Below are 20026 nucleotides of genomic sequence, written 5' to 3'. Positions count from 1 at the left end.
CACACACACACACACACACACACACACACACACACACACACACACACACACACACACACACACACACACACACACACACACACACTAGTTGACCCTCTGTCCCTCACACCTCTCCTCCCACTGAACCTGAAGACGAGCAGGAGCCATAAAGTGTGGTTTTGGCCCCGTGGAGTTTTGCTGTTGGCACTGAGCCGTTACCTCTGCAGACCCTCGCACCACCGTGTGATAAATCCTGCATTCCTGCGCTTCACCACCTCCTGCCTGCAGTCAGGAAGCAGGGCAGAGGGGGAACACACTGCAGTTACAAAGCAGAGGGAAGAGTCAGGAGAGGAACAGATAACAGAGGGGGGGTTACGGCTAAAAGACCATTAATGCTGCGTTTCCTAAATCAAAGTATATTTAAAGAGCCCAGTATCACAAATCACGTCCGTCGCAGAGGGCTTCAGAGGTTAACACACACATAACGGTGTTAATTGTAATTAAAATGACGTGAAATACATCAGAAATAACAGAGGAAAGAGTAAGGAAAGGAACAGATAAGAGGGGGGGGGGGGTTACAGTTAGATATAGAGACTATTAAGAATGTGTTTCATTACACAATACCAATGTCTCAGAGGGCTTCAGAGGTTAACACACATGGATAACGGTGTAAAATGAAATTAAACTGATGTGAAAATGGCGTATAATGTACGAGGAATCTGCCTTCAGCTCCAACTGAAGGCTTTATTCAAAAGGAAAGTCCTAAACACACTTTTTGGACACCGTCTGCCTCCCAAATGAAAACAGGAAGTGACAGAATCAGTTTCTCTGAGGTGAGAAAGGCATTAATCAAGCAGCATCAGAACCACTGTCCTCCATTAGAGAAAGGATTACACGTCCCTGACTCAGCTTCAAAGCCTCGCACTAATGAGCTGAAGCCCATCTGATACCCAACAGCAGCACACAGGGTTCATCAGAGGTGTGAGCGCCAGGAGAAAAGCTTCATTTGCATCCTTTAGGCTGCAGAAACACCTCCGTTAGGTTCAAACAGCTCCACTAACGGCCGCTAATGAACACTTTGATGGCTCTCACAGTGACCTCGCTTCAATGGAGGGTTCATTTGTCCATATAATCCTGTTTATGGGTCATTCATTAAACCTCATTTGTGTATTCGGACACTTCTGAGTGGAACATGTTGCAGAAAGGCTCGAAACTGAATTAATTAAATCAGCTTTTTTACACAAATTAAAGGCGAGATGTCAACGTTTTTTTAACATGTTTACAAAAAAGCTTTTATTTTGTAATATTGCTTTGCATGACTTTTGGTTCTTTTAATCACATTTTCTGTGTTTTCTTTCTGTAACAGTGCTTTTGTTAATGCTACTTCCTGTCTTTCAATTGTTTCAACTTTAAAGTAATTTTTCATGCAAAAAAAGTCAGAAAATGCTTTTTTCAGACTCAACCTTTTTTAGTTTTCTGCCCCTTCTGAGTGGAACATGTTTCAGAAAGACTTGAAGCTGAATCAATGAATCTGCTTTTTTACACAAATTAGAGGCAAGGTGATCATGTTCTTTAACTTATATGGTTACAAAAGTATTTATGCAGCGATATGAGGTGCCTTGGCATGAATTTGAATTGCTTTAATACACATGTTCAATGCATATTCCATCTGTAACTCTGCTTTTATAAATTATACTGTCTGTGTGAGAATTGCCAACAATTTAGAGACACTTTTTGCAAAAAAAAGTCAAAAAATGCTGTTTTTGTAGATAGCTTTTATAAAATGACAAGACATCAGTTTGGACTCTGAGGAACTGGGATGGACAGTTTCCACTATGTTGTTATCTTATGCACAAAAGTGTTCTGGTTTTATCTCAAATGATCACTAATTGATAAGGAACCGACTCTTCAGTTGCAGCCCTTCACCACACACATCAGCAGCGTACAACTTTTCCTCAGAACCGGGTCCCCGTTTATCACTTTTAAAAAACTCTTCTGCCATGTTATACTCCAAACTAACAAAGCCCATTTTCACAGGGAACCTCTGCTCGATCGCGCTGATGTTTGGAAGCAGAGAGAGAGAGAAAGAGAGAGAGAGAGAGAGACACACACACACAGAGAGGGAGAGAGAGAGAGAGGGAGGGAGAGAGAGACAGAGAGAGGGAGAGAGAGGCCCTGAGGGGGGAAAAGAGCTCAAATTAGATTAACTAAATTCACAAAGACTGTCCCCAGCCCTCCTGCATGGCCACACACACACACACACACACACACACACACACACACACACACACACACACACACACACACACACACACACACACACACACACACACACACACACACACACACACACACACACACACACACACACACACACACACACACACACACACACACACACACACACACACACACAGGTTTCCAAAGGGCCTTCTAAAGCCCTCACTCTTTACTGGATTAAAGATGGTGGGGGGAGAGGGTTCTCATAGAGCTGAGCACATCTGTAAACATCATGAATCCAGACAGGAGAGGTTTCAAAGGTTGTGTGTATTTTGTAAATTGTGATTCTTTAGATTTTATACATGGTTCTTCTTAGCTAACATGAAGCTGTCTTTGGCTCTTTTCTGCTGTAACGGATGTAAACGTCCCCTCTGTGGGACTAATAAAGGTATTCTGATTCAAAGGTTTCATCATCAGATGCTCAGCAGCTACAGTGTAGAAATGTCAATGAAATTCTTCTGAGCTGAGCTCCTCCAACAACGCAACAACACTGAAGTATATACAGCCATGATGAGGATTGAAGACGCTTAGCACATGGAAGCAATAACAGCGCTATTGCATATTAAAGCAAATAGTGGAAGGGGAGGGGCTTAGAAAGCCTGTCAAGATATGCAGCCAATAAGTTCTTAAATGTGATACTGCAAACTACTTCACAGTCATGAGTCACGGCAGGGTTTAGGACTCATAGCTAGTCTGCATATAAAGGAATGACCTTGGGACATTGTCGTGTCCTCCAAAGTATTTAAATGCCGACGTTAACTAATTAAGATCCAACTTCTGGAGAACTGTCTTCCCAGTCTGACTGAGTCTGTAGAGCTAGCTTCTCCATGTGTTGTTGTTGTTCCAGTATTTTCTACAGTTGTTTTGGTCCTGCTGGCTGAGAGGAGGGGGTGCAGCAGGACACAGTTGGTCATGAATGTGCAGCAGCAGGGGGGGGGGGGGGGGGGGTCAGTGACAGCTGAACATGCAAAATGACCTCCTCCAGAGTCTAGGAAAGAAACCTGCTCTTCAGAAATAACAGAGAGGGATTAGCCCCACACACACACACACACACACACACACACACACACACACACACACACACACACACACACACACACACACACACACACACACACACACACACACACACACACACACACACACACACACACACACACACACACACACACACACACACACACACACACACACACACACACACACACACACACACACACACACACAGTACATGTCCTCTCTGTGGGAGGGATAAAGTCATTCTGATTCTGAGCTGAACATGCAGCAGATGCATGTTGGGAAACTTCTCGTCACGCAACTGCATGCATGGAAACATCTCATGCATGCATGGCAGCATCTGTCACAACACCAGGAATAAATCCCCCTGACGGACCCCTTTCAATCTGATCCAACACTTCCCATGGTCACACCTCTGCTCAGCAGAAGGGAATGTGGATTAGCTTCATTCAACAACCATAAAGTGTCTTAAAAATGGCTCTTATTAAGTATTTTGAAAACTCACGTAGGCCAGATTTGTTGGAGGATATATTGTCCAACAAATAACGGCATTAAATAATTGTATTGTCGTCTTAATGCCATTGATATATATAATATAAAGGCTTTCTGATACAAATACACTCTTTCAAATTACAATGCATGTTTAATGCTAAAGAGTATTTACCATTGGACTCTCAATATGTTTTGAATATAACAAATAAACCAACAAAAACAACCACACAGCTAAAACAATACATAAAATGAACTTTTGGGCCTTAAAAAATTGCATAAAATCTTATAATTAAAGGGTTAACTCTGCCTTTTTATGTCGGGTCAATCGTTGGTACCATTAAACACAATGTGCATTATCAAGTTAACAGAAATTATCAAAATGATTTCCACATTTCTTATAATAATAAATCATCTTTAGTGCCCTAAACTTCCGATCAAATCTTAATTTAATTGCCAAAAAGCACTTTATTTTGTACCCAAACTAAATGAGTGTTAATGGGGTTTGGAGTGTGGTTGTTAGTCAGCTTAATGGAGCTAACCTTATCTTTCATTCACAAGGATAGATATGTATTTGGATGTAAGCATGCTTTGAGTGGTAACAGACCAAACTCTGAATTATAATGATGCCGTCTTTTAACTTGAAAGGGTTTCCAGAACAATAGACCGTGTGCCGACACCTCTGTGTTCCCAGGTAGAGCTGCAGACAAAGGGAATACACTCACATGATGAAGCCATTAACAGTAACCTGAGATCAAGTGCTGCGTAATGATGATAGGATTTAGAAGTCTGTTAATAATGACACCAACACACACAGTCAGAAGCCAGATGTGCTATCAGCAGATGTGGTTCAACATGAAAAGCCACTTACAACGAGAGATAATGCTCTGTTAGATAATCTAATCTCACCGGCCTTTGGGAGTGCTCTACTGTCTTTCATTTAGACTCGCATATATTAAGTTTCCCTATCATGACAAGTACCTTCCTTTAGTGGAAGCAATGGTTTAATACCATTCAAGAAAATACATTTTTTGTTCCCATTAAAATGTGTTTAGTGTACAAATCCAAGCGCCCATCACATACCAAACATTAACTTGGTGTGTATGCGCCGACTGAGTCACATGTGGTCCAAAATGCAATGGGTTCTTCTTTGGCCAATGCTACACACTTCCACTAGCTTTCATGTAGGCTGTGGCTCAGTGGGATAGTGCGCTGAACTTATTGCGCTGGACTTTGAGTCAGGGGGTAGCAAGTTTGAGTCCCACTGCAGTCAGCATGTCGTTGTGTCCCTGAGACACTTCCCCCCAAATGGCTCCTGTAATGTAAATTGGTTCAGTAGTTTTGCAGACAAACAAGCAATAGAGAAGGAACAGAAGTAGGACATGGTGGCTGTTGCAAGACTAGAAATACTCGATGGGATTTGAAGGATAATTGACTGAAATTGAAATACTTAAAAGGCATTTGTTGCATTTTGCACCAAGATTTCTTCCTGAGTAAAAGTGACCGGCCCCCCGCTGTGGGTCACATTTGGTCGTAGCAAAAATAACACCTTTATGTATTTCTTTAATCTTGTATGTCCCACTTCTGCTGTTCCAGCTTGAGAGACTGCCTCGCTATAATGTGGAAATGTGCATCAACAAAGTGCTTCACTGTCATCAGGCAGATTAGCGCCACAGTCCTAAAGCCTGCGGGACTTTTTAAACAGTAACACCAATAAAAGTATTCAAACATAAATGTATATTTGTATTTCTAAGTTCCTTCATAGTGTCTCAGGTGAAATGCTGAGGACAATGTGGAGCAGTTTGGTCAGATGGTGGCGCTATAACAATGATTTAAGTTAGGGTTATTCAGACACAAAGTATTTCCTGGACGTTGAGCATTTGACACCAGTTGGTGCAGAAGATCGCTGGAACGAGAGAAAGAGCGACGTCTGCTCACTTGAACCTCTCCTGTTCGACAGAAGGCAGCAACGCGTTCTGTAAACTGAAGAGGAATCCAGTTGTCTTCTCGTCCTCGGGCTGTTTTTGGTTTCTACATGACCTCCATTGTCTCAGCCGTCAGAATGTCTTTCATCTCGGGCCTCGGACCCCAACGGAGCGATGGCTATCTTCTGCTTCATGTGTGCATGGCTTACAGCACTGGTTCCCAGCCTTCTAACCCCAAACGCTGAACCTTTAGGCTGCATCCCAAATCCTTCCCGTCATCCTGTGATTCACCTGATCTGCAGAGCGATAGGCTATCTTTCCCTGGAAGTTCTTAGAAAGGCAGCTTGACTGTCGCTCCGTGTGTGGTCCATCAGATTACTCCTTTTATTGGATTGAATCCTTGCTCTGAGCTTAAAACATACCTTAAGTCTGGAGGTCTGTTGTTGGATGTTTGATTGAGTTTTAATGAGTGTGCTATCGGCCCCCCGGGTGCACTCACAGGTCTGATCAGAACGTGTTTAAGTGCCTCTGGCAGCGAGCGAGAGCCGAGGAATCAAAGTCTGACAGTTGTTATTTAGAAATCTGGATGCATTTACGTTTTTCTTTTTCAACATTCATCCAATATAGGCCACATTCCTCTTGTATTAGATATACGTGGAAGTATTGGGCGCACCTGTTTATCATTACCAACCTGTCGTTTGATATTTAACACAGGAATCAAACTTATTGTTTCGTTCAGATTCAGAATGATCAGAGTGAGGATTAAACTGGAGGATTTAAATTTAGTGTGGCTCAAGGAAACCATTTCTTTCACTCACGTATAGTCAAAGGAACTTTACATGACAGGGAAAACATAATGCTCTAAGTTAAAGACATTAGAGTACCGTAATTTTCGGACTATAAGCCGCGCCTTTTTCCCTATTTTTCGACGCTGCGGCTTATATAACGGTGCGGCTAATCTATGGATTGTTACAGCTAACGGCCACTAGGGGACCTCCTAAATCTATGGGTTTTACAGGTTACAGTCCACCACCTTTAACTCTATGGGCTCTATGGCCGGTCCGCGGACCCCCACCTTTAAGCGGCGGGCTCCAGCAGGAAAAGCTGGAGGCCGGAAAAGAGTGAGACAGGTAGCGCGTAAAAGTGGAACCGAGAGTGGTATGCCACTGCTGCAGCTTATATTCAGGTGCGCCTTATAGTCCGAAAATGACGGTACTCCTAAATGCCCGTGAGATCAGATGATCTAACACAGAGTTTCTCTCGATGTAAGTGGCTTTCACACTTGGTTTCCACTTACAGGTTTAAAGGCAGTGTAGCTTAAGAGATCTTGTCGACACACAAGATTTAACAATTCCTTTCTGCTTGGACCAAAAGGTGACCCACAGTGGGGGGTCGGGTCACTTTTACTGAGGTAGAAATCTTCATAATTCAACATTTGGAAACCTTATAACTCTTTAAATTCAAGGCAATCTCTCCCCAATTCCTATTCTCTCTCTCTGGTCTTACAACAGTACCAACACAGGTCATATCCCAATTATCTTTCTGGGACAAACATCACCATTACCTCCGCTTAAGAAGTATTTTGTCCTTTGAACCAATTTTCTTCAAACTTGGTGGAAAGGTGAAGCGTTGGGCAAAAAACTAATCATAGAAATTTGGCGCGAATCTAAATCACTGGGTGGAATTCATGCTAATGGCCGTAGTTTGCTAGGATTGGAGCTGGATTTTCTACAATAACTGCATGTTTAATGAGTTCATGTAGCTTGGTGCCATGTTATTAGGACCCTAATGAATATAAACTGCCAGTTAACCGAGGGTATATTTAAATGTCAACAAGGAATGTATTTCTGCCTCAGTGAACATTAAGAGATTAGTAAAGCTTATCATTGACCCTGAACGCACAGGAACACCGGCAAACAATAATGCATTCAACAAATACTCATTTCCTTTTCCGTCTCTTGAGTATATCTGCTCCGAAAGAGTGTGTTTTCCCTGATATCTCTGTGAAAACCAAGCCGACTCTTTGTCAACTTCTATAACAAACAATCCCCCAGAAGACTCATGCAGCTCCTTCCTGTCCTTCAGCTTCTGGGAGTCTCTTTCTCACCGAGCGGTGCTTCGTTTCCAGAAGCAGGACGCACTAATCCGAAGGTGAATGGCAGGAACAAGGAGAGCGAGGGGGGGGGGAGCTGTACATGGGAAAGAGGGAGGCCTATGCTGTACGCTGAAAATAATCCCATAAAGCATGCCGACAGCGGCCTGTTGAGAGAGGAGAATTAGGGTTTGCTTCGGGCTGATAGGCCGCTCAATTATCCCCTCGGAGGCCTCGACGATAAGGAGGCGCTTTCCATTGGTCAGCAGAAACACGGAGGAGACGTACAGCATGTTGACTTATAGTAGCTTTAAGATTAATACTTCTACAATCTGTAATTTCCTGCCAACAAGAGCTCAACATGTGAAAATCTGGAGTTTGGAGTGGTGGTTTTGCAGCGTTGCATTATGGGAGTTGTAGTCTTTAGCGTCTTCTCGTCTCTTCAAACTGTGAATAAAGTTTGAGGTAAAAAATATTTGTTTATATATTTTTCAGAGGCCTCAACGATGAGGACGGACTTTTTATTCGTCAACAGAAACACGGAAAAGACGTACAGCATGTTGACTTATAGTAGCTTTAAGATAAATTCTCTTTCAGTCAAATGATGTGGAAATCTGGAGTTTGGTTTAGTGGTTTTGCAGCGTTGGATTATGGGAGTTGTAGTCTTCAGCGTCTCCTCTCCTCAAACAGTGAGTAAAGTTTCAGTTTGAGGTTAAAAATCTGAGTTTCTGTTCGGCTGCCGCTAACGTTAGCTCAGCTTGTTTCTCTGATAACTCCAGATCCAGAAGACAAGCTTCATCCTAATTAAACGCACCATTATCTTGAAGGTGTATGGTTGATATATTCATTTAAACTGGATAAAAAGTGAGTTTATAATTGCTTCTTGCAGCTTACGAATGCTCAAAGGTGATCAGATGCCATCACAGGAGACCAGAGGATCAACATTTCTCTCAAACTACACAACTTTACTAAATATCTAACCAAGGTCTGGTCATTTTTACCCATTTAAATGCAGAAATGTTACTTTTCAACAGCGACAATCGCACAACACCGAATCTAATAACGAGGCACGACAACTGAATTTGAAGATAATCAGACAGACTGGAGTCCACATGTAGGACTGGGACACACACCAGTCTAATTAAAACACAGAGTGTGTTTTCTGTGCCCGGCGAGATGAAAACACGGGGATGTGGCTGCGGATTTTAACGGGGTGTTTGAGGGTTTCCTGGGCGAGGGGAAGCTCTGCGGCTCGCTGGGATTTGTGATTCGCACGCGGGTGGAAGAGAGCCATTTTAATCCAAAACCCTGGACCCCACTTCCTCTCTCAATGTGGGGGGAAACCAGCAACCTGAACGCATCGCCACCATCATCTAGTAATAATAATACATTGTATTTGTAAAGCACCTTTCATTGCTCAAAGTAACCCCTCAGTGCTACAATCATTTATACGGAGGATGCTGCTTCCACTGTTGGAAATGGTACAAAAAGTGATTGTAAACTTTAAGAAAGATCTACACGTTTAATATTAGTAATAATGGAATAGAGCAACCTGAATGCTTGGCAAGTGGGCCGCCAAATAATATGCAAAACATTATGATTTGTGTGGAAACACTTTATTATTAAGATTATTTTATTTATTTGAAACTCCACCACCTTTTCCTTTCTCTTTCTTGATGCTCCTTAGCAACGGTCATTATACAGCAGTCTGTACTACTGGAATAACAATGTGTCACATGTTCTGAATTGACCAATCAGAACTGCTTCATGCAGTATCGGACTTTTTAAATCTGAAAAAAGTTTCCCCACGAATGCACAACTACCGGGATGCCTACGATTCAGTGAAGGCCACGCAGCAGAGGAGAGACTCTGGATGGAAATAGCTGCAAAGCAGGACCTTCTTCTCCTTTATCCAGACTCTGTTATACACCTCTCATCAAACCCAAATCCAAACAGACCTCTTCATCCTCTCCCTCCATGAGTTAATATGGAGAGAAGCAACTCCCTTCTCTCCGACAGAAACGGGAACTGTCGTGGTTTTGAATCAGCTTCTCTCAGACAATGAAACTTGTACACCTCTAGTGTTTAGATCTGATGCTTATGAGCCGCTTGGTTTTTGCAAAAGATCTTAACATACACAAAACTTTACAATCAACGTCTCGTGTTTTCTAGACTAGTCACTAGAATATTTGATCCAAAGTAAAACATTCAAAATCAATGCAACCTTTACCTTACACCCGAATTATGATATTAAATGCCTTTCTAACTTTGCGCAGTTTACTCGGAAATGTTTGCACAGAACATTTCCTGTTTCAAGATCTTAAGAGACACAAACATGTACTATCAACGTCTACTGTTTCTATAGACACACGTACTTAAAACCTACGAATTAAATAAATAATCAATGCAACCTACAAGTTGTTTACATCTGTATGACAATATCCAACATCTATCACTTATTCTGAGTAGTTGACTGGTAAATGTTTAAAAAGGTGTAGTTATAGCGAGAAGCATTAGGAACAGGAACTGTTGTTGCTTTTCCTAACCAGGGTTTTGAATCGGCTTCTCTCAGACAATACAACTCTTCTGGTTTTTAAATCTGATGTTTATGAGCTGCTTGGGTTACAATCAACGTACTACTTTGTTGACTAGACACAGGTATATCTGATCCCAAGTCAAACTATTTAAACTCAATGCAACCTTCAAGTTGATAATATCTGTATGACGATATTTAACTTATTCTGGTAAATGTTTGCAGAACTGTGTGCACACAGCATGTTTCATGACACACACAAACAGCAGGTAGTGCAGCAGGTTAATTAGGAACAATGCATACGCCATTTTGGAAGGTTTACTAATCTTTTAGTACCCAATAGTTGGTTTGGAGCAGCCCTTTAATGAGGTGAGGGTGTAGGGGTTTGGTTTGGAATCGGGCCCAAATCTCTCTGCTACTTTTCCCTTCATTTAACTTTTCCATACCACTGTTCTCAGATCTGTGGTTAATAAAGAACGAGCCACAGGAACTCAACAGGTGCAAATTCCAGCAATGCCAGTTATAAGCCCGAGCCAAGCAGACGCTGGAGGCTGATAGAAAGAATACAGAGTAACAAACTAATATAGATTGGGACATAAAGTCAAATGAGACGTTACCACTTATCTGATTACCTTAATGCCATATGTCTAGGTTTAGTATGGACAGTTAGTAAGAAAAGGAGATAATAACTTCCTGTACTTTCTCAGTAGGATGTATTCCAAGAACAACCCAATACATGTGCCGATGGGTTATAATGGATTATACTTGCTGTGGCCTAATAGTGTTAAACTGTAACACTCTTCACGCTCCTTCTGCCGGCTGTGCGTGTGCGTGTGCGTGTGTGTGTGTGAGAGAAAACCCCCAATAATCCAATTAAGCAGATAATTTCCTTCAGTACACAGGGATTGAATGGACTGTCAGAGAGTCAGAGAAAGTGAAAGGAGGGTCTTTTTTTCTGTGAACGGTTCAGCTGCTGCAGGGAACAAAACTCAAACAAAGAAGAAAGAGAACGAACCCCCAACTCCTTTCTTTACTGTGTAACCGCCCTGCTGGCTGCCATCAGATCTGATCCAGGACCAGAGTTTACATCATCAAGAGAGAACTCTTTAAAGTAGAGACACTACATACTGATATACACCTGAACATCAGCAGGAGAGGACTCTTTAAAGTAGAGACACTACATACTGATATACACCTGAACATCAGCAGGAGAGGACTCTTTAAAGTAGAGACACTACATACTGATATACACCTGAACATCAGCAGGAGAGGACTCTTTAAAGTAGAGACACTACATACTGATATACACCTGAACATCAGCAGGAGAGGACTCTTTAAAGTAGAGACACTACATACTGATATACACCTGTACATCAGCAGGAGAGGACTCTTTAAAGTAGAGACACTACATACTGATATACACCTGAACATCAGCAGGAGAGGACTCTTTAAAGTAGAGACACTACATACTGATATACACCTGAACATCAGCAGAGAGGACTCTTTAAAGTAGAGACACTACATACTGATATACACCTGTACATCAGCAGGAGAGGACTCTTTAAAGTAGAGACACTACATACTGATATACACCTGAACATCAGTAGGAGAGGACTCTTTAAAGTAGAGACACTACATACTGATATACACCTGCACATCAGCAGGAGAGGACTCTTTAAAGTAGAGACACTACATACTGATATACACCTGAACATCAGCAGGAGAGGACTCTTTAAAGTAGAGACACTACATACTGATATACACCTGAACATCAGCAGGAGAGGACTCTTTAAAGTAGAGACACTACATACTGATATACACCTGTACATCAGCAGGAGAGGACTCTTTAAAGTAGAGACACTACATACTGATATACACCTGAACATCAGCAGGAGAGGACTCTTTAAAGTAGAGACACTACATACTGATATACACCTGAACATCAGCAGAGAGGACTCTTTAAAGTAGAGACACTACATACTGATATACACCTGAACATCAGCAGGAGAGGACTCTTTAAAGTAGAGACACTACGTACTGATATACACCTGAACATCAGCAGGAGAGGACTCTTTAAAGTAGAGACACTACATACTGATATACACCTGAACATCATCAAGAGAGAACTCTTTAAAGTAGAGACACTACATACTGATATACACCTGAACATCAGCAGGAGAGGACTCTTTAAAGTAGAGACACTACATACTGATATACACCTGTACATCAGCAGGAGAGGACTCTTTAAAGTAGAGACACTACATACTGATATACACCTGAACATCAGCAGGAGAGGACTCTTTAACCTTTTAATTTAGTTTAAATGATGGAAACATACATCCTACCTGCAGTCCTATGCATCCGTCTGTTTCAGCAGAATTCCTCCTCTCTGATTGGACAGGAATTTGAGGTGGTCTCAGTGATCACAGTCCTGCAGAGAGGGGAGAAAACAGAAGAGAGGAATTCAGAATATCTCATTGTGAGCGCTTATCTTTCCCCCGTGGAATCTCAGCCACAATGACGAGGCCAAAAAGGAGGGGAAGAGGGCAGAGAATGTTTCAGCAAAAAAAGCAATCCTGTGAATGCACGCAGACCATGAGCTCATAATAAATGCACATATTTGAGAAACAGCTTCTTTCAAACCTGATTTCTAGTAAATGTTAGCATACCATTTTCCACAAAGGCATCTGAAAATACACTAAAGAGAGAAAGCAAGCCATAGAAAGCTCAACCTGTGTTTTCCCTTTTCTATAATTGAGTATTGGGATATCTTTAAAGGGATGGCATCAGAAAACAACTAATGCAATAAATTAAGCATCTCCTAGTCCTTGAATAAAGTCGGGAAGTAAGGAATAAACTAAGTATAGATAGAAGGTATTATAAAGAAAAGAGAAATGAGTGCCTCCCCGTCTCTAAACTGGGAAAAGAGGGTGCTCCACTTCTTCTTCTCCGAGCTTTCATATCCTAAACAAACCCTCTTAACTCCTCATTCTTCATTTCCTGTCCGGCTCCAGATGTTCGGAGGATTCGGAGAACATCCGTAACGAGACGCCTGCAGACTCCCAGGGTAGAGCAAGTGGGAGGTGGAAGGATTTGATGCTACACGTCCAGTTTATTCTGCCCATAAATCATGGCCGGTAAAAAGATACCGCATGGCACTTTCAGCACATTAAACAAAGTATAGAACAATTTGTCTGTTAAAGGAAAGAAAAAGACCCATCCCCTATTAGGTCATGGTCCCAGAAAGAATTATAATAAATCAAATAAATAAGGTATTGTTAATTAACATGCATATTCGCAGTATATTGGCTCTTTTATAAACACCTGTTAATGCCTTATTCCAGAGGTTTTCAAAGTGTGAGGCGCGCCTACCCGGGGGGCACCGGGAGCTTCAGGGGAGGCGCAGCGTGAGAACAAAATAGCGAGGGACAGTAAAATCTAGCTAGTTAACTTCAGCTAACTTTATGCGAGCGGCAACATGGATCTTTTTTTTGTGAAGTTACCTAAAGTGAGAGAGGAGACAGCGTCTGGCAGAAAACGTCACTTGCAGACTTTTGGCTGTCTGTGGAGACCCAGTTCCCCCACCTCGCCAAAAAGGCTGTAAAAGTGCTCATTCCCTTCGCCTCCACCCAGGGGCGGACCGGCCATCTGTAGAATCACAGAACGGCCGGTCGTCAAGAGCCGATGATGACCGGCTCGGTTCACTGACGGCCGGCTCGGTTCGCTGACGGTCGGCACCGCCCCTTAATTTGTTATATCTTTAAAGGGCATCAGCGAAGTTGCGCTGACAGGCGACAGAGGTCCACCGTTCCCCCGCAGCGAGGCTGCGGATATGTTTATAGATCTCAACAATCCTGCAGCTATGCCAGGGTTTCATTCAGCTGGAAACACATTGTGATTTAGCACACTGATGGGTGTGTTTAGAGGGTGTCAGACATGCTGAAACCGTAAGAATAAAACACGATGACGGGTTTATGGACCACTCAGCTGATGGTGAAATCAAAACTGAACGCTGACTGATTTAAAAAACACTTGTAAACAATATATAGCCTTTAGCTTAGATAAACAGACTGTGGGAACGCAAAACACTACAGCGTGGACGAGTTCAATCCCATCCAGGTATGTAAAGAGAATCATAGATATAAGTTGAGAGCTTTACAGTAAGCACTTCTAATCTATCGTAGTATTGCTTCGGTAACTATAGGAACAACGAGCGCAGACCTCCATCAAGAACAACGGTGCATTCAAGTGCTTCTTTAATGCTCCAATACCCAAAGTTATGAAGCCATCCTAAGTTAAGAATCGGTTTAAATTAAATGCCAAAACTCTAGCTGACTTTCCGAGTTGTTCCATTTTAAAAAGGGATTTCTTCTAATTATTCTGACGCCACAATATTTCAAATGATCAAGACTTCTAATCTATCGTAGTATTGAGCTTCGGCAACTAAAGGAACTACAATGAGCGCAGACCTCCATCAAGAACAACTGTGCATTCAAGTGCTTCTTTGATGCTCCAATCCCCAAAGTTATGAAGCCCTCCTTCTGATTTAGCTGTGTTTAAATCGCTTTTCTGGAAACAACATGGGCGCTACAAAGACAATGTGTTGAACTTAAGAGGTCGGTAATTCAAGAACCGGTCTAAATGAAATGCCAAAACTCTAGCAGACTTTCCCAGTTGTTTTCCCATCTTAAAAAGGGACATTTTCCCAAATATTCTGAAGCCAAAACTAATTTAATGTATCAACACCATACTTGTCAACCCTCCCGATTTTCGCGGGAGACTCCCGATTTCATTGCCCTCTCCCGGTTTCCTCCCGGGGTCATATTTCTCCCGCATTTCTGACAAACTCAGATTTACTCAGGACTGTTTCCACTCGGACTTTAATACAGCTACACCATTGTTTGGTTTCCATGGTTACACGTCCCTTTAGTAGCGCGCGCAACTGAAAGTCTGAGAGGGTGAGGCAGATAGTCACAGAAAACAGAACAAGAATCGACATCTACTCTACTCCCTGCTCACTCCTTTCCTGCCCACACATATGCTCCATCAAGGACGGTGCTACAGGCCGCAAGGCAGTGCACTTAGTACTACAATAAACATGTTAATGTTAATCTAACGGCTCCGGCGATCCACTAGCCCCCCCCCCCCCCATTTTGCATTTTGAAATGCTCCCGATTTCTGAGGTCTCAAGGTTGGCAAGTATGATCAACACCAATATTTGGATTAGTTCAAACATATATAATAATAATAATAATACATTTAATTTCCAGGTGCTTAAAGACGCTTTACAGTGGTAAAAAGTGATAACACATGATAAAATAAGTTCTTCCTTTGCTACACACTTCTACCAAATGTCATGAAAATGTTGCAAGTGTTTTTTCCGTAATCCTGCAAACAAACACACAGACAGAAAACAACGACTATAATCGAACCTCCTTCGCATGGCGGAGATAATCCCTACACTTTCTCACAGTTAACTTTAAAGGCGTATTTTCCTGTAGTGCATTATGGGAAACAGTGTTATGGCTTTCTGTTTCCCAACTCTGTCCTTTTAATTCGTCCTGCTGGGAATAACTGTCGTGGAAAGTGAGGATTAGGAAGGCGACATCATGAGAGGTGTTTGGTATAAAATGGGATAATATTCGGGGAAAGATCGTAGCAGTTAAGGCCGTGCTTCACATGCTGCACACATATCGATATCGGGATGAATAATACCATTTGCAAAGCTGTCTGTTTCCTGTTTGGAGGAACTGTAACTCAGCTCAGCCACAGGTATGCAGGGGGAAGACGTTTGACAGAAATTGCCTATAAAACGAGCTCTGTGCACTTTCCACATCACATCCCGTCTGCCATATGAACCCCGTGCTCCTCTTGGCTTCTTCTGCAACGACATTACACAACGGTGATCCATGTCAAGCAGAGAAGTCGGTCCTCTCGCATCGACGGCCAAAAAGGAATCACATGCTCGACCTTTATGTATCCAAGTCAAAGAAAACGAGACTGCTGGCAGCAAAACACGCAGAAATCTGAATCAGCAGGAAGTCGAGAGGCTTCCATGTCTTCACTGCCACAATTAAGACTTCACCAATACATCATCGAATATCAAACACTTAAAGTGGCTCTGCATCTGACTGACAAGGCCACTGCACACTAAACGACTCGCAGACACACAGCAGGCTAACAGTGTGTGTGTGTGTGTGTGTGTGTGTGTGTGTGTACGTGCGTGCGTGCGTGCGTGCGTGCGTGCGTGCGTGCGTGCGTGCGTGCGTGCGTGCGTGTAGGCCATCTGGAATGCAGCAGAAAGGCCAATATTTGCAGCTATAAATAGAACCAATAAGGCCAAAGATCTCAGTGATAATCCTCCAACAATGCAGCGGCTTTGCGGCGTAACACTTAACGTTCCACGCCTCAGAGTTACTGCAGATAAACTGACCCTGAACGCATCGCTACATGGTCCTAGCGATGGGGAGGGAGCGTGACCTTTGACCTGGCCTGGAGGAGAAGTCTGGGATTAGACGTTTATGGCACTTTAGTTTCACCAAATCCCCCCTCCTGGTCTTTCAGAATCCTCCTCAGTGGAAGACACGCTGCAGATTAACGGAGGGAAACAAATCAAGTTTATTATTCCTCTTAATCTGGCTGGATTATGGTGGGTTTCAATAATCTGTAACTGGTATAATGCACAGGAGAAAATGCTCTGGACCAAGTTCTACATGGCAGGACACTAGGGTTCATCGAATGTGAAATCCTGATTTAATAAGGATGCATGTTTTGAGGTTCAACCCGAACACGAACCCTAAAGCTGGCTTTCTCTTAGTTGTAATTTAAAAAGAGTCTACTTTTTCTCTGAGTTTAGCAAACGTAACTGTCGGGTCTGAATGAAAATTAAACTAAATCAACAAGTAAACATCGGCCAAAGACCGTCAACGTGCCGTTTATTGGGGGATATCGATGTTCTGCTGATAAATCGTCTCGTTAGCCCTAACCCTACAGCCGAGAGCTGACTTTCTCTTAATTGTAATAAAGATTCTACTTTTCCTCAGAGTGTAGCCAAAGTAACTGTTGTCCGAGTCTAAATGCAGATAACCTACATTCAGCGCAAAATGAAAGCAAATCAAACATCGGCCAAGGTCAATCAACGTGGCGTTTATTGTGATATATCGATGTTCTGCTGATGACCGTCCCGTCCCCCCCCTCCACATGAAACCACTACTCTTTTCTCCAGATGTCCGTTTTCTCCGCCAGTAAAAGAGAAAGCGGGGGGTTAATGTCCAACCTGGCAACGTTACTGTCTCCCTCTCGTCTGTAAACATGGCAGCAGTCCTTCTGAAGCTGACTCATTACCAAATGGCTTCCCCCCCCCCCCCTGGCATTGTGTTTGCTCCTTCTTGCTTGACATGGGGGCAATATATTAAAATGTATGAGCCTTTATCCTCGCTGTTCAAACAGAGCCAAGTCGGGTTTGCCCAGACCACAATACCAAACACACAAAGCAGAGAACCCCTGCCATTGTTTATTAGTAGGAAAGCCAAATGTCCAAGCTGCTGCAGAGGGTCTGAAATACTGAGAGACGGAGAGAGTGGGAAGTGGGAGCCAATCACGGCTATTACATTATTACATTTATAACAGCAGGGAAGAAACCACCAATCCACAGGGACAAATATGCAGAAACCGAAGAACATGAGGAAACAGTACTCAGTTTGAATTAGCTCTAAAGCTGCTCTACAAACCATCTCTCATTTCACCTCTAGCATTATAACTTCTCTTAATAAATCACATCACCCGGACTTGATTTGTTCCCCTCCTCCAAACACACATGGAGGCCAAACAGGTCCACCAAAAGAGAAGAGAAATCTATCTGCTAACACGTTTAACTCCCCGAGGGAAGGCAAACATGCTCGGACTTAATGCAAAACATATTGAAGTATTAAAGCCCCCACATCCTCTCCGTGTTAGCAACAGAACAACACAGCAGCGATCCTCACAATGCTCCCATAATCCCCTGCAAAATGGGCCTCATCAATGGAAAACAAGATTCTCTTTTAATAAGGAGATGGTATGAGTTTTGTGGAGCAGAACAGAGACTATCAGATGCGCTTTCTGTCCCACGTCAGCTCTGGGCTCAGTCTTAAACACATACCAATCATTATTGGCAAGTTGGCTCTGGCCATGCATTGGATAGCAGAAGGTTATCAGATATCAGTGGTGTGTGAACCAAACCCTGAGGCAGTCCTTCCTTTGAGCAATAAAGCTCTTTCTGTACAGCTATCTATTGCATATCACACATCTGCTCGCTGTCCGGAGCACAGACTGATAGCTTCCTCCGTCATGATGAAGGAACATGGCATATTAAAGATGTTCTGCATTTTCTGCATTTCAAATCTAGAACAAACGGTGGCTGGGGAGTGAATGAGCCAGATGTGAGAATCCTTTAGTATTGTCCTGTCTTTTCAGCATAAAAACATAGTAATTTTTTTTACAATATATGCTAATAAAATAGCTTCCATCATTGTCTGGTAGGGATGTAACGATATATCGAATATCGCGGTAAATAAATGTCTCAATCCCGTCGTGAGACTGACAAAATCTAACACAATTTACATTTTTTTTTAAAAATAATTATAAAAAAAAAAACTTTTATTGAACCAGATGGTTCCATTGAGATCATCGATCTCTTTTTCAAGGTCCAACATGGCAGCAACTAGGTTACAGCATGAACCTCCTTGGTTCATACAGCATATAAAACAACAGATAACACAAAAGGACATGGTATCTACAGGGCTACATGTACACACCTAGAGACATTGACAAGTACCAACAGTATATTTATATCTCGCCCTGTCAATAAGCCTCATCTTCTTGGCAACAACTGTATTGTTTTTGAAGTGGTGGAGAGACAATGCACAGTTTGACCCACTGCTGTCACCCATGGCCAAAGCATATCTCTCTGTCCCAGCAACATCAGTACCAAGCAAGAGAGTTTTTTCCACAGCAGGGGATTTTGTAAACGCCCAAACATCCCAGCTTCTACCTGGAAATGTGGACATGCTCATATTCCTAAAAGATAACCTTGATGGTGGTGAGTGAGTGAGTTAGAGTTGAGTAACTTGAAAAACTAAAGTGAAACTTGATTTATTCTATCGCAGGGTCTGATTATTATATTGTTGACACTTTAAAATACTACTATCCTACTAAAATGCTGTATAAATCAGATTTATTATTTAATAAAGAAAAAAAGATTCAAGTAAAAAAAAAGCATTTTTCAATATCGCGATAAATATTGTACCGTGAGTTTTTGTTATCGTTACATCCCTATTGTCTGGTGTTACTAAAGAAGGATATCGAACGTTAGCAATCACCACAAATGGGTCCAAACACCGGACTGTGAGCGCTTCATTTCAACTAAAGCAGTTTGAGATGTTGAGTATGAGGTATAAGAGTTGAGGAGAATCTAACTTTCCCACATGAATCTGCAGCTTTAGCCGATGTTTTGAGTTCCTGAGAGCTCTTTCAGGCAGAGGGAAGCTCAGGGTAAGCTCAGCCTGCAAATAAATCACTATCTACCCATATCCTCTTTAACTCCGAGACCTCCCAGCTCCCCCGGCCCAGCAGGACCACGAGCAGCTGAACCAAAACAAAACTAAATCATGTCCAACGCTGGTCTGCAGGCACCAGAGCAACAGCACAGCACGCCAATCTGCACCGAGCCTG

The 20026-nt window shown here is 42.5% G+C and overlaps 1 protein-coding gene across 1 annotated transcript in view; it reads right to left on the bottom strand.

The window, feature by feature from the left end:
• Positions 1–20026, bottom strand: part of LOC307026236 (extracellular sulfatase Sulf-1-like) — a gene marked incomplete at its 3' end in the record, with an annotated part of 91637 nt that overhangs the window by 33326 nt on the left and 38285 nt on the right. Inside the window, exon 2 of the mRNA XM_079661470.1 lies at positions 12661–12746. The remainder of the gene's footprint in view (positions 1–12660; positions 12747–20026) is intronic.

This window comes from Notothenia rossii (assembly GCF_949606895.1).
Source record: "Notothenia rossii genome assembly, chromosome: 12".
Lineage (NCBI taxonomy): Eukaryota > Metazoa > Chordata > Actinopteri > Perciformes > Nototheniidae > Notothenia > Notothenia rossii.
Note: the sequence above shows the minus strand (reverse complement) of the source record. Positions and strands in the feature narration are given on the sequence as shown.